The sequence below is a fragment of the Lacerta agilis genome, chromosome 7, assembly GCF_009819535.1.
Source record: "Lacerta agilis isolate rLacAgi1 chromosome 7, rLacAgi1.pri, whole genome shotgun sequence".
NCBI lineage: Eukaryota > Metazoa > Chordata > Lepidosauria > Squamata > Lacertidae > Lacerta > Lacerta agilis.
In genome coordinates this window covers 73,322,263-73,338,565 of record NC_046318.1, presented here as the reverse complement: position 1 = coordinate 73,338,565, position 16,303 = coordinate 73,322,263, and positions in this window count along the sequence as shown.

The window sequence follows — 16,303 nt, the reverse complement described above, 5'->3', positions numbered from 1 at the left end:
TTCAGACCTCACTCTTCACAATTTTCTTTATTTTTCATTCCTTGCCATTTCTCAACAAACCCAAGAATGGTCCATAGGACTAAGTTGTAAGTTACTTTTTTTAAATTGGGCAACTTCATCATGGACTGGTACACATGGGGAATGCATACCCCTTCCCAGCAGCAATTCTGGTCAAAATCCACCGATCCCTTCATTATCACAGACCGGTCCATTTTTTAATTTAATTTAATTTAATTTAATTTAATTTAATTTAATTTAATTTAATTTAATTTAATTTAATTTATATATCGCCCTATACCCGGAGGTCTCAGGACCGTTCACAGAACAAAATCACAATATAAAACCACAAAATATATAATCAAAATATAAACATCAGCCCAGTAACCCGACCAACCCCTCCCCGCCCACATTCAAAAAGGGCATAGGATGTCAATCAGATCAACCAAAGGCCTTGTTAAAAAGGAACGTTTTTGCCTGGCACCTAAAGGTGTATAATGAAGGCGCCAGGAGAACTTCCCTGGGGAGAGCATTCCACAGATGGGGAGCCACTGCAGAAAAGGCCCGTTCTCGTGTTGCCACCCTCCGGACGTCTCAAGGAGGAGGCACACAAAGGAGGGCCTCAGAAGATGATCTCAGGGTCCGGGTAGGTTCATATGGAACCTTTAGCTGGAGATACCAGGGTTCTGCATCAGGCAGCTAAAAAAACCAATGCAATTCTGGGCTGCATCAATAGTATAGCATCTAGATCAAGGGAAGTAATAGTACCACTGTATTCCGCTCTGGTCAGACCTCACCTGGAATACTGTGTCCAGTTCTGGGCACCACAGTTTAAGAAGGATACTGACAAGCTGGAAGGTGTCCAGAGGAGGGCAACCAAAATGGTCAAAGGCCTGGAAACGTTACCTTATGAGGAACGGCTTAGGGAGCTGGGTATGTTTAGCCTGGAGAAGAGAAGGTTAAGGGGTGATATGATAGCCATGTTCAAATATATAAAAGGATGTCATGTAGAGGAGGGAGAAAGGTTGTTTTCTGCTGCTCCAGAGAAGCGGACACGGGGCAATGGATTCAAACTACAAGAAAGAAGATTCCACCTAAACATTAGGAAGAACTTCCTGACAGTGAGAGCTGTTCGGCAGTGGAATTTGCTACCAAGGAGTGTGGTGGAGTCTCCTTCTTTGGAGGTCTTTAAGCAGAGGCTTGACAGCCATCTGTCAGGAATGCTTTGATGGTGTTTCCTGCTTGGCAGGGGGTTGGACTGGATGGCCCTTGTGGTCTCTTCCAGCTCTATGATTCTATGACCTCACTTGTGATAGGAGTTGGGAGTCCAACAGCATCCGAGAAGCCGCAGGTTCCCAGGCCTTCTCCATGCAAACCAAAAGCTTGTACCCAAATAACCTTGGACTTAGCACCAGCCTTGGCTCAGGCAGCTTCAGTTCAGCCAGCAGAGCCAGGATCAACAAGTTAGGCTGGTGCATTTTGGGTGGGGAACTTAATGCCATCTGAGCCCAGCTAAGCTGGGAATCAGCCAGCTGATATAGAGATCCACTTCAGCTGTTCATCCTGGCAGGTCCTCCCACAGATCCTCCTAAATATAAGAAATTTCTCTCCACCCCAGAGGAAGTATCTGAAAATGATCTCCACTCTTCCGAAAGATGAATACGTCCACAAAAGTGTTACTGATGGAGGAAGAGGCCCATCCTGATCTATGAGTTGCCAACGAGCGGCCGTCATAATAGCTTAAATAGCTTTCTAGGTGGTTGCTTTTGGGGGATGAAATTCCATCACATACCAGCTAATTCAGGTTGTGCATTTAGGACTCAGCTATGCAGCTGCAAATATAATGTCTAAGCATGTTTTAAGTGCATTATTACAAATGTGACAATAGATGGTGCTGGTGAGCTCATGTCAATTTCAATATATTTTTAAAAACTTTTAAAAAAAACCATTTTCACAGCATTTTAAAAATGTGTCTAGATTCCACCTTACAGTTGTTTGGGAGGCTGTGCACAACAAACCTGCTGTTTGTTACTCTGAGGAAAGTGACATGCAAGAAGAAATAATAGGCTGCAGAAATGTAGCACATGGCTTTTTCCCTTTTTCCCTCTGCCCCTTCCCCCCTCAAAGGATGCCACTATGATTTGAGAATGCTGTGTTCTCTTCAAGCATCAGCAGGAGACATCGTTAAAACTCAGTATCCTCTGAAAGGCTGCTTGGTTTTTTTCCCTTTTTTCTCCTGGATCCAGTGGACAGCCATAAATCCAGCTCAAAACTAAAGCTGGAGTGATGGCCTGGGCTGCTCCCCATATCTTGTTGTTTAGTCATTTAGTTTTGTCTGACTCTTCATGACCCCATGGACCAGAGCACGCCAGGCACTCCTGTTTTCCACTGCCTCCTGCAGTTTGGCCAAACTCATGCCAGTCGCTTCGAGAGCACTGTCCAATTATCTCACCCTCTGTCGTCCCCTTCTCCTTGTGCCCTCCATCTTTCCCAACATCAGGGTCTTTTCCAGTGAGTGTTCTCTTCTCGTGAGGTGGCCAAAGTACTGGAGCCTCAGCTTCAGGATCTGTCCTTCCAGTGAGCACTCAGGGCTGATTTCCTTCAGAATGGATAGGTTTGATCTTATTTCAGTCCATGGGACTGTCAAGAGTCTCCTCCAGCACCATAATTCAAAAGCATCAATTCTTCGGCGACCAGCCTTCTTTATGGTCCAGCTCTCACTTCCATACATCACTACTGGGAAAACAATATCTAGCAGGTTGCAAAATCAGAACACAATCAGTAATATGTATCTGAAAGCCTCATATATTCTTCTAAGAAAAGATGTCCCCTCCTTTTATTATCTTCTGAAGGATAGAAGCCTTTTGGGCTCGAGACTGTATTTCTTCACTTGGGTAACAACTAGTGATTCGGTGGCAGTGGCTCAGTGCTGAGAGGCTGGGATTTTCATGGCCACACAAAACACAGTCACATGTTACGGCAGGGGAGGGAGGCATAGTTCAGCCTGGGGGGCCGTATCCCCTCATAGGTGACTTTCTGATGGCCACATACAAGCTGTGTGGGGAGTCAGATGCAAAAGGAAGCAGAGACAGGAGGCACAATCACATTTCAAGGACACTTTCTGGCCAGGCAAAAGCACCCAAAGAGCATGTGGGAGGACGTGTGGTCTGAGGAGAGAACTGGGGCTAAATATGAGAATCCTGGAGGGCTGCATTTAGCCCCAGGGCCTGAGGTTCCCCACCTCATGTGTTATCTTCATGCAACACATAGTTGAATGATGGAAGTCACTCCTACAAGGGACAGCGATGGTCCCCAACTTGGATGGCTTTAAAGAGGGTTGGACAACTTCACAGAGGACAAGGCTAGCCATAGTTACTAGCTCTGATGGCTATGCTCTGATTCCATGGCTGGAAGCTATATGCCTGGTCTCCAATGCCGGGACCGTCACGAAAACTCTGAAGCTCCTGAGATTAGCCCTCAACAAGATCTGAGTCAAATTCTCCAGCCACAGTGCAAAATCATTTCATACTCTTTTCTCCAGTGTAAAACTGTTCACGTTAGACGTAAAATGGATTTCTGATTACGAACCTATCTTCTGTCCAAAGTGAACATGAGTAAAGTGAACATTTCAGAAATCTCTGCTCACTTAATCATGCCCGCCCGCCCTCTGTTAAGCTCTCTAAAATGGGAATGTCAGATAACATCAAGGAGGATGTGGCGTTTATAACTTTAGAGGGGAATTTTATTTCATTTTAATTTATTGAGTTTATCTACCACCCAATACTCAGAGGTCTCAGGGTGGTTCAGGAGGGTAGAGAGGCAGTTGCCAGAAACCTGGTGCTGTCCCCTTCATCCTGCCCCTCAAGTTGAATCAGTGCCCTCCCAATTAATATCCATTTCTCATTTATTTGCAAGATTCATATAGGCCACCCAACAACATACGTGTTTCTGGGGAGCTCACAGAAATGAAACAAAAATGAAAATACTTCATTAAAACTTAACAACATGAACCAAAATGTAGCATAAAATCCTTTCCTTTCCAGCAGAGAAGAAATCGAACTGAGGCCCCATTTGCATTATAGATTAAAAGCAGTATCATACCACATAAAACAGTTCTAGGAACCCCCAAAGAATCCCGGGAACATTTTTTTCAGGGTTCTGAGTGTTACTGGGAGACTTCTATTCCCCTCACAGAGCTACAGTTCTCAGAATGGTTTAATGGTCAATCCTTCTTCCCGGGGAACTCTGGAAATTGAACTTTGGAAACCAGAAGTTTTGCATCCCAGAGTTAAGGGCTTCATAATCTATAAACAACACTTTAAATTGGGCCTGGAAACATACTGCAAGCTACTGCAGCCAATAAAGATTTTCACTTTCTTTTTTATTAGGCTCTGTTCTGCGCTCCTGCTGTATAATCAGCTTATGTGTGTCGTTGCTGTTATTGCTAAAGGGATTTCCTAGATAATTCTTCTCTTCATCAAGATGAGAATAAGCTTTCTTAGAAGCCCTCGGCAAACTGAATGAAAAACCATGCCTACTAAAGTGTGAATTCCTAGGCTGTGTATGTATATATTGGCAGCCACACAAACTGCAGTGTGACAACATTCTTACTATTTTATTATATAGTTAGATATGAAAAGTAGGTCATATAGTTAGATATGACAAGTAGCCAGAGAGGCAGACATTGTGTTAGATTAAAAGGGGGGGGGGAAATATTAGAAACATTGGCTCCTGAATCAAAGTTGATCGGAAATATGGCCAAAATGGCTGGCTTCTGTTTATTGCAGTGCCTCTTTGTATCCTGTTTGAACAGTCCTGCAACATTTGGAGGGCCAGAGGTTCCTCACCCCTGAGACAGCTCATAGTCTGATCAGTAACAGGAAAGTCAATAAAAATTAGATTGTATAGCACGCACCAATATATCAATATATTCACTGAAACCTCTTTTGGAAAACTGTACACCTATTAATTCTGCCACTTTATTTTAGGAGCTAAACTAGTAATATTAGGCGTAATAATACTTTAATTTTTGGACGTCATGCCAGCATAAAGGCTTGGCAGAATGATCTCACGTAGAGAAAATCACAAGTATATTGCTACAGCCAGGGGCAAAGGGTATATTTTTCACATTAATGCCGTCAAACAGTAGCTGTGTCACAAGGTAAGTGTTGGTTTCTTGGCAATTAGAGAAAAAGCACAGATGGGGAAAAAAATTACTGGATGGGCACAGAAAGGCCAGACTGAAAAAAGAACCCTTAAATTGGTCTGCTAATTAAGTGTTAGATTCTGGCCTTGCCTCAGTGGCTGTTTAATCAAATGATGGATCAAGATGGATCAAGAGGTGTTTCCCCTCAATTAAATGCTGGTGAACTTTAAAACTCTGTAGGCATTGCAAAGTTTGGAAGGCAGAAGCCAGAGACACTGGCTCAAAGTAGTTGGTGTGCCACCTGAGGCCTAATCCTTAAAACTGAGGCAGCAGCCCATTGACTCTGGTATATTTGTGCCCTTCGCCCTGGAGAAAACAATAGTAATCACTTTCTGCCAGTATTATGTTGCTCTTTAAAGACAGTGGCATTGTCAGACGAGGATCTTTTTTGACACAGAGAGAGGAGAGGGATGATGTGAGGGCTCTAGGACCATTTCAGAGCCCTCACGCCTCCTTCCCAAAGCTGGGCGAGTGCTGGTGTAGTGGTGAGAGCCAGCATGGTGTAGTGGTTAAGAGCGGTAGACTCGTAATCTGGGGAACCGGGTTCGTGTCTCCACTCCTCCACATGCAGCTGCTGGGTGACCTTGGGCTAGTCACACTTCTCTGAAGTCTCTCAGCCCCACTCACCTCACAAAGTGTTTGTTGTGGAGGAGGAAGGGAAAGGAGAATGTTAGCCACTTTGAGACTCCTTAGGGTAGTGATAAACAGGGATATCAAATCCAAACTCCTCCTCCTCTTCTTCTTCTTCTTCTTCTTCTTCTTCTTCTTCTTCTTCTCGGGAATTGAGAAGGTGCCCTTCTTGGCTGTGCACCCAGTGTGGGCGAATCAGTGGCACTGCCCTAAAACCACCTCAGATAAACGCTCCCTCCTTCGCGTATTCCTAGGGCTTGAACAGAGAGCCTTGCTACTTCTGGCAGGAGGGATGGCGATGACTTGCTCAATTAAGCAAGCAAATGCAATTCCGCTGTAGCCGGGAGTATGACACGTGCACTTCATAAATTAAGGAAAGCAACACCGCAGATTAAAACTATGCAGGAGCTGTCTAGAGCAGTTACAAGGAAGGAACACAGAAGCCATCGGAAAGCCTTCAATAATGTATATTCATGCTGTGTCAAGAGATTATAGAAATGCGCCTTTCGCTTTTGAGCGCTTGTTACTAAGTGCAACATCCAAACTCCCGGCGTCACTGGGAAATGATTTTCCTCTGCACATTGGGGACCTGCGGGCCCTCTCGGAGAAATCTCATGGGTGTAATGGAAATCCTTTTTTGTTGTTGTTCAGTCATTCAGTCGTGTCCGACTCTTCGTGACCCCATGGACCAGAGCACGCCAGGCACGCCTATCCTTCACTGCCTCTCGCAGTTTGGCCAAACTCACATTAGTAGCTTCGAGAACACTGTCCAACCATCTCATCCTCTGTCGTCCCCTTCTCCTTGTGCCCTCCATCTTTCCCAACACCAGGGTCTTTTCTAGGGAGTCTTCTCTTCTCACGAGGTGGCCAAAGTACTGGAGTCTCAACTTCAGGATCTGTCCTTCTAGTGAGCACTCAGGGCTGATTTCTTTAAGAATGGATAGGTTTGATCTTCTTGCAGTCCATGGGACTCTCAAGAGTCTCCTCCAGCACCATAATTCAAAAGCATCAATTCTTCGGCGATCAGCGTTCTTTATGGTCCAGCTTTTTACTGCCTTCAAAATTCCTTGGATTCAATGATGGCTCTGCTCTACCTCCACGGTTGGAGGCAGCAATGCTTCTGAATACCAGTTGCTGGAATCTGCAGGAGGGGAGAGGGCTGTTGTGCTCAGATACTACTTGAGGGTTTCACACAGGCATCTGTTTGGCTGCAATGAGAGCCAGATGCTGAACTAGAATGGCAGTACAGATGCAGACTGGGAAAGAGCTCTGCTTAAAAGTCTTGTTGAAAGAGGAAGAAGGTCTTCCATATGTGAGATGAGAATGCTTGACCTGGCCTTTCTTTGGCTCATATTGATTGTCATGTAATTCTGCTCAATATTGATCCAGAGTAGATTCCAATGTATAGTTAGCAGAGTAAAAACTGAAACACGCTGCAGGATTCCCCCCAAAATAGACCAGAGGCGATTGATATTTCATCCAGCAGAGCTTTACTGTTACCGAAGGCAAATGAGCATAATGACCACAAATCCAATACATTCAGAATTGACACAGTCCATAAGAAATCCAGTTGCAGCAGACTTAACTTAAACTTACAGAAACTTATAATAAGTCTAAACCTTAATGCTATATACAGAACACCACACCAGAAGGAAAATAGACAGAAAGAGAGAGTGAAACCCAGGCTCCTCCTGGCCTTACTATTATACCCAGCATGACCTTGATAGAAAGATATAAGAGAACTAGTTTAAACCAGCTGTGCTCAGCTTCTCTGAAGGAATAACCCAAATATCACGAACCTTCTGCTTGTTCTTTCACACAGAGAAGCTTAGAATCATAGAATCATAGAGTTGGAAGAGACCACAAGGGCCATCCAGTCCAACCCCCTGCCAAGCAGGAAACACCATCAAAGCATTCCTGACAGATGGCTGTCAAGCCTCTGCTTAAAGACCTCCAAAGAAGGAGACTCCACCACACTCCTTGGTAGCAAATTCCACTGCTGAATAGCTTCCATAACCCTCTTGAATTTATTAGAATAGGACACATCAGATCAATGCTTTCTGTACTAAGAAATGCAATCTGACAGGAACAATGTATCACTTCTGCTTGCATGGCTTTGTGGTATCAGCCCCTCTGTGAGCCTCTTCGATTTTGCATTAAAAAGCAGACTCTCAATGAAAATGAAACGCTTACTGGGCAATGGAGTGTGAATTCCTAGCCATCTCACAGACTAGATTGACTCTGAGAAGTTTGCAGCAACCTGAATGAGGAGTGAGGAGCATAGGAGTCAACTCCTACAGGCTTTGCCCCCCCCGTAAAATATTTGAGGGGGCTGGGCTCCCCCTAAATTGATGGGCATTGCCATTCAAATGGTGTGTGCGCACCACATCATGCGATTGATTATGTGAGGCAGGGCTTACCTGGCCTCCCCCCAATATTTTATTTAAGTTGGTTCCCTTGATGTGGAGCTAATTAACTAGAACAACCTAGTTACTTCACACTTTTGGAACCGAAGCACAGCCATCCTTTGAAATTTTGTGATGCAGATCACCAGCAAGTGATGTGTAGAAAAGTGCATATATTCGTGCATGCAAAAATGTGTGTGCTTTAAGGGAAAATTGCTTTGCAAAACTGTGTATATAAGGCAAAATTGCATACGAAGATATGTATGTTGGGAGAAATTTGCACTAAAATGCTGGTGAATTTTCATGAGGGCTTAAAAAAGCCAAACCCATAAATGATGAGGAAATGCAGAGAATGGAACTCTGGAGATCAGAAATATGAGAAACTGAGGGAAACTGAACAGATTTACCAATCCCCAGGCCAAACGGAGGTTATGTGTAGTGGTTGGTGCTACCTGAGAAACTTCCTCAGTACCATAGGTACATTTATCAGTATTTGGGCGCCATTTATAAAGTTGGCAGGCAAAGGGTCTCTTAGACTCTTTCCAGCAAGCTCTCAAGGGGCCATTTTGAAGTGACCCCTGTCCGCATGCAAAGTTGCAATCGCTTTCGGCTCCAGCGACAGTGCTGTAGCGCCATGTGAGGTAGCTGTGAAGCAATGGCTGCTGTTCCATCCACCCCCCCTCCCATTTTTTTGTAATGATAATTTTTATCGACGTGCTTCAGAAAAATTGCAATATGGTAAAGAGACATCGCCACCTGCTGGCAGAGGTGCTGTGTACAGCATTTGTTACAACCAGAAGCTCAAGAAGAACTTGTGTCCTCTCCAGGTTTTGAGGGGCCCCCCCGTAGATAAGATGCCCTGAGTTGGGGCCTTGTTTGCGTGATGACACCACTGTTGTTCACTCGCCTGCCCTGTTTCTCTGGCCCCAAAGGGAAATGCTGGTTCCTTCTTCTTCCTATAGAAATTGTTCTTCAGGTGCTCAGGTGATAAAACACATGTGCGAAAAGGAGCAACTTTTCAGGTGCCTTCCCCTCCCTGGGATTCGTCACACAAATCTGGTTGACTTATTGGAAGAGAACTGTTTTTAAAACTGAAATCGTAGAACCTCGCTGCCGGTTCCACAGGAGGCATTAAGCAAAAGTCCCCCCCACCTTGCGCCCCTGTGACATGCAGCCGCTTCTGTCGAGACAATTAATAATAACTCCCAGTAGGCAGTAGGCAAGACCGGCAGACATAAATCCATGACATGATTGATGCAGAGAAAGAGAAAGATGGATTTATGCGAAGTTGCAGCTGTCTGGAGAATCTTTTTCTTTTTGAAAACCCAAAAAAGGCATGCCCTCCTGTCTTGCAAGTTACCTGTATAATTTTTTTTTGTAAGCCAGTGTGGTGTAGTGGTTAAGAGCGGTAGACTCGTAATCTGGGGAACCGGGTTCGTGCCTCCGCTCCTTCAAATGCAGCTGCTGGGTGACCTTGGGCTAGTCACACTTCTTTGAAGTCTCTCAGCCCCACTCACCTCACAGAGTGTTTGTTGTGGGGGAGGAAGGGAAAGGAGAATGTTACCCGCTTTGAGATTCCTTCGGGTAGTGATAAAGCGGGATATCAAATCCAAACTCTTCTTCCCCCCGCTGCTCCCTTTACCCTAATCCATGGCAGAACCTATGCACTCCTAGGGCGTGTTGAATTTTTCAACTTTCGAATTCCAAAGAGCTGGGAATTCAAAAGGTATTTTGGCGAAATTAATATGATTTAGTTTTGCTTGGTAAGAAAAATGTGTTTTTAAAATTGCATAGGAAGGAAGCATTAAAATGATTGCCAAGTATTTGAAGTTGTTGTTGTTGTTGTTGTTGTTGTTGTTGTTGTTGTTGTTTGTTGTTGTTGTTGTTATATTTAGCATTATCTGACTTTTCAGAAGGGAAAATTAAAATTAATCGGTTTTCCAAAAGCAGTTTATGTGCTTCTTCATCAAACATAGGCTTACCAAGCCAAAAGTTATCCAGTCACAAATATAATAGAAGATTTTAATTCCGCACACCCAAAAACATATTTTAGACCCCTCACTGAAGAAATTTGCATTTTTTCACCCCTTAAAATGGCATGCCCTGTTCCAGCAGGATGTTCACTTCCCTAAAATTTGGCCACTTGCTTGCTTTCCTCCCAGACACCAAGCACCAAACTAAATGTGACCTTAAGCTTTATGTTTTTAAATGTTTTAAATGTTTTTAAATAAAATGAAGAAAAAATTGCAAGCAATTTCCCGTAATGTAACGTACTCCGCACACAATTTTCATGATGATATGCATTTGTACACTTTTGCCTAATATATGCATATGCAGGTGATTCTCAACTTATGCAAGATAGCATCTAAAGCCAAAATAGGATATAATCCAAACACATTGAGTTCAATGGAGGGTAGGATTGCCAAAGTCTTTTTTCCTGGACACCACCTCCCCCTTTTAAAATTATTATTATTATTTGCCAAGCACATAAAGTTGAATGTGCACAAGTTAAATGTGCATAGTTTGCAAGTTACCTGTATAATTTTTTTTGTAAGCTATTTGATGGAATCATAGAACTGTAGAGTTGGAAGGGACCCTGACGGTCATCTAGTCCAACCCCCCGTGCAATGCAGCAAACATAGCTAAAGAATCCCTGAGAGATGGCCATCCAACCTTGTTTAAAAACCTCAACTGAAGGAGAGTCCACCACCTTCCAAGGGAGTCCATTCCCCTGTCAAACAGGTCTTACTGTGAGTTGGTTGAAGAACTGCACTGCAATATTCAGATTTATCTTCACAACAACCCTGTGAACCAATGACTCGTCTCTATAAAAAAATGGCCAACTTCCAAGTCTTTCATCAACAAGACATTTTCCCCGACCAGCTTCCCCGCTGCTATCAACCTATGCATTTGTAGCTACACTATAAGCAGTAACCGAACAAGACCTTTTTACACAGGTTCTGGCTTGATACCAGCCATCTGTCTAGCTTTGTCTATTTTTAAAGAACTCTTTCCACTTATCGTCAAACAGTCGTAGGATCCGTTGACAGGAGTTCGGGGAAGATGGAAAGCGTCTCTGGCCGCACTCAGGAAATGTGCTCCATAGGAAAGGAGGAAGAAGGGGGAAGAGTTGGGCAAATGCTTTGAGAAGGCTGCCTGCCCAAGGGAGAAATATGGAGTGTGACAAATTTCACTCAGCAGGGGACAAAATTGTTCAAGGTGTTGACGGTGCTAGCAAGCAGCACAAACTGCAAGAAATGAAAAGGGAGGGAGGGAGGGAGGGAGTGAAGAAGGAAGGGAGGGAGGAAGGAAGGGAAGAAGGGAGGAAGGACCAAACTGAACTTGGGGGGCAGGATTCTACATTTTGCTTTGACTGCAATTGAGACTGAAAAGACATCAATGGCTGCTTCACTTTCCTGCCGTTGTTGTTGTTGTTGTTGTTGTTGTTGTTGTTGTTAATTTCATTTATATACTGCTTTATATTTTTAAGCCAAAAAAAACCTGAAGGGGTTTAGAACACATTGAAACGTCGAATAAAACTATTCAGAGTAAAACATTCCCGAAGAAAGTATATATTCAAAGCAACACAATTAACAGGAAACTAAAATATTATCTTAAAGATTTCAAAATAAAACATTTCACAAAGGGGGTGCATTTAATGAAAGCAAAGTTAACAAAAAAATTGAATCTTTAGCATTTCAAAAGAAAACGTTGCTTAAAGGAAGTCAAATATAAAATGCACATAATTAACAAGAGGCTAAAATATTATCATAAGCACAGAAGATATCTGCTGCTGTTGCTGCTAGTCCTGCCAATGCTGATTCATGGTGGTCAGTGGCTGTGGAAGTCAAGCTCGATGATCTGTTCCACTTGATGCTATTACTATTAAAATCTCCACAACTTATATTATGTCTTGCCAAAGAATCAAAGCGTTCCGCTTAAGACCATTTCCCTTGCTTCTTTTCATTAGATCTGACCAGTGCTTTTTTTTCCTTTAAAAAATGGTTGGGGGTGCTCTCATTTTGACTCAAGAAAACCACCATTTTATAGTTCAAATCGGGAAAAAGAAATAAAGTAAATGGACAAAAGTACCAAGATTCACAAAATGTTCAGGGGTACGCGAACCCCTGTGTCTCCCCAGAAAAAAGCACTGGTTCTGACTTTATGATAGTTAGCAAAAAAATTTTAGCGTGATTGCAAATGGAAAAAAAATTGTTGCTGTGCACTTCTGATTTCTCTGTTCAGTCATGCTTGCCCCTCCACAAGGTGAAAGAGCTGAGGCCCCCATCAGCAGGCCCTGACAAGATGTCCACTCTACATTCACTGGTGATTATTGGTATTGTGAAAGATTTTAGAGTCAATTCTGAAGCTGATACACTCTTGAAGGGCTGAATCAGCTTTTTGGGGAAGAGAGCACTGGTGTTATTTGTTTGGCGTATGGATGAGGCTAGGAGAGGAAACGGTGGCCCAGGACCTACAACAATCTCGTTCATACAACTTTAAGAAGAATTAGCCAAATATATACAGGACAGAGCATGGTAGGTATGGTAGTTCAAAACCCATAGCCTCCAAACGCCCAGAAGATGCCAGGACTGCCACAAAAACCCTTAAGGAGAAGAAGAGTTTGGATTTCATATCCCGCTTTATCACTACCCGAAGGAGTCTCAAAGCGGCTTTCTCCTTACCCTTCCTCCCCCCACAACAAACACTCTGTCAGGTGTGTGGGGCTGAGAGACTTCAAAGAAGTGTGACTAGACTAAGGTCACCCAGCAGCTGCATGTGGAGGAGCGGAGACGCGAACCCGGTTCACCAGATTACGAGTCTACCGCTCTTAACCACTACACCATCACGGCTTCTCATTTTTTCATGCAGAGTCCCGAAATCCCATGGGACCTTCCCTTCAGTACAGTGTTGCAGCATGTTACTGGAAGTTCAGAGCTGTGCATCCCTCTAACTAATTTCTTAGATCTATGCCCCCTCCCCAATGTAACGGATCTGCCCTTAGGCAGGGTATGGTCAGAAACCCCAGCGTGTGAAGAGTTAAGATTCCGTCTGTTTGAGTGGCAGTTCACTCGCAGGAGGCGGGACTTTAGCCCTTTAAAAGGAGGGAGCGGCAGTTGGTCAGGAGGGAGAAAGAGGGAGTGAGTGGTGACTGAGGGAGAGAGGGTTAGAGACCAGGATAGTGGTGGGTAGGTTAGGCTAGGTCGAAGGTTTAGTATGTTATACTGAATAGAAAACCTTTTATGCTGTTATGAAACTACGTTTAAACTTTTGATTCTCTGAAACCGTTATGCTCTAAAAAGAAAAGAAAGACTAGTTTTGTTGCTATAAGTCAGTTGTCATCAATTTTTGGGTCCAGTGTCATCAATTTTTGGGTCCAGCGGGTTATAACTGCTCATGAAGAGGTGAACCCAGGGAAGAGTCCAAATTATCCTGCGGGGTGTTAGTTTGTGTCTTAGGGGTTTCACTCAGGAGGGGCCAGCGGGCTGAAACATTGTGTATGCCACTGAGTTGCTAAAAGGGTTTAGCAGACTGCTACAGTGAGGGATCTAGAGAGAGAGACCCTGGGGCTGTAGGCAATAAGGTGTTTAACCCCTGAAGCCCAGAGCAATGATTATAAACGGCCGCGGCAGCTGGACAAATACACTCCGGTTACTAAGATACTCCCGTTTTGTAACTACCAGGGAGCTTACTTCATTGACGGACCTCCGAGGGACAGGTGGGGTGGCTAATTAGTCTGACCCGGAACACCTGAGCAATAAAAAAATAAAAAAAAATAAACTTAGTAACAGGGGAGGGGAGTGTGAAAGGGAGGTTCGTTGCACCAACCATTCAATATGGCACCGCTTCCTGCTTTTACTAAGTCAAGATGGTGGGTTCCTTGAATACCCCTAAGAAAGTCTTTCGCCATGTCTGAGCATCCTCTTTTCTGCTCTGCTTTTTAAAGCTCGTTTGGAGAAAATGACAATCCACGGGGAACCCAAATTTGCTCAGATTAAGCACTGAAGAGCAGGCTTTTGAGGGGGAAGTTCTGAGCTAAAATGGAGAAAAAAAAACATGTTTGGATGAGGCGCTTTAATGTGTGGTCCTGTACCTGGAAAGGCTGTGGCAAAAGGTAAGTGTGACTTAGCCCTAACTATATACAACTGATAAAAATCCACCACCCCACAGTGAGGTGCCATGGATCATTGCCTTTTAGCTCTGCCAGCAAATCTTCCCTACTGTGGGATAGCATCTCAGCAGAGGCAATGATCAATGGTGATGACTTATTCCCTAGTGTTCTATAGCAGCAATCTGAATGTAAGAATTCTCTATTTTGATGGAAACAATAACCATTTTTTTAAAAAACCCCAGTGGAAATGCTCATATGAAAACAAAACAAACCATTAAGCAACGCTGTTGGAGATAAAAATACCCAATTTCAACAAAAAACCCGAGCTGTTCTTTGCCCAAAGGATCAATTCACCTTTGTTGACCCACAAGAGATTATATTTCCTAATCCTATTATTATTATTATTATTCAAATTTATTAAATTTGATGCCCAGCAACCACATCTCTCCATGCGGCCATCAGTCCAAAAAGTCTAGCACATGTATCAGAATCAAGGGTGAGATATCAAAGCCTTTTGCACTTTTGTACGCAAATGTATGAGAATCCAAGAGGACTCTCAGTGCAGTGGTTATTTGGGCAAAGTGCCAGCATCTCCCCGTCTGGCCATCAAACCCCAAGTGGAATGGAAGCGGGGCAATGTCTTGAGCAGCAAGCAGAGAGGGCAGGCTTTTCATTTTAATTGCTTCATTGTTTAATCTTGTAGGCTGCCTGAAGGTCTGCTGGGCTCATTAAGTGTTTGTTTATGAACCGAAGTATAAACATGCTTGAGATAAATAAATAAGAGTAAATGTGATGCTATTAAATTTCTATCCTGCATTTCCTCCCAAAGGAGCCCAGGGTGGCAAACGCATCAGTGGAAAATCAATACACTTATAAATGAATTAACAATGTAATTAAAAGAACCTAAAGACATGGGAAGGTTCAAGACCTGTAGATCCATTTTCTGGAGTTTCTCTCCTCTTCTAAGATATGAGTAAAAAACAGATGATGTCAAGACATATATCAGAGACTGTTGTCTGAGTACTTGTGGCTTTGTGTTTCTCCCCTACATGATGCCATAGAGACTTCAATGAAGTTTGCATACCTTCATGTTGACTGCAGTGCACCCCACAGAAAGGACTCCCCTAAAACCCCTTCTATTGGTGAAATTAATCTTGGAAGAATCATTCAATTGTTGCCAATAGGTTGTGGTGTGTGTGTGTGTGTTGTGCCCTCAACAGTTTCCCGACTTTGCAAATATGCCCATGGGCTGAAAAAGGTTGGTGATCTCTTGTATCCGTACACAAATACAGTCATACCTTGGAAGTCAAATGGAATCCGTTCCGGAAGTCCGTTCGACTTCCAAAATGTTCAGAAACCAAAGTGTGGCTTCTGATTGGCTGCAGGAAGCTCCATTGGATGTTCAGCTTCCAAAAATAGTCCACAAACAGTCACTTCCAGATTTGCGGTGTTTGGGAGGCAAAACGTTCGAGTACTAAGCTGTTCAAAAACCAAGGTACTACTGTATTCACTGGAAGGAATTTTTTTTATTTTTTATTTTGTTTTCTATTCACATAGTGAGTTGCGGCTGCCAGCTATAGAAGGAAAGAATCACAATTATATAGACCTTTCTCATGGGCAAGAGTAAAACATCCCTCTTTGCACCTGAGTTAGCTGTGCCAGATTGAGACATTTATATCCTACCTGTAAAGATAAAGGTAAAGGGACCCCTGACCATTAGGTCCAGTCGTGAACGACTGGTTGTGGCGCTCATCTTGCTTTATTGACCAAGGGAGCCGGCGTACTGCTTCCGGGTCATGTGGCCACTGGCCAGCATGACTAAGCCACTTCTGGCGAACAAGAGCAGTGCACGGAAACGCCATTTACCTTCCCACTGGAGTGGTACCTATTTATCTACTTGCACTTTGACGTGCTTTTGAACTGCTAGGTTGGCAGGAGTAGGGACCGAGCAAC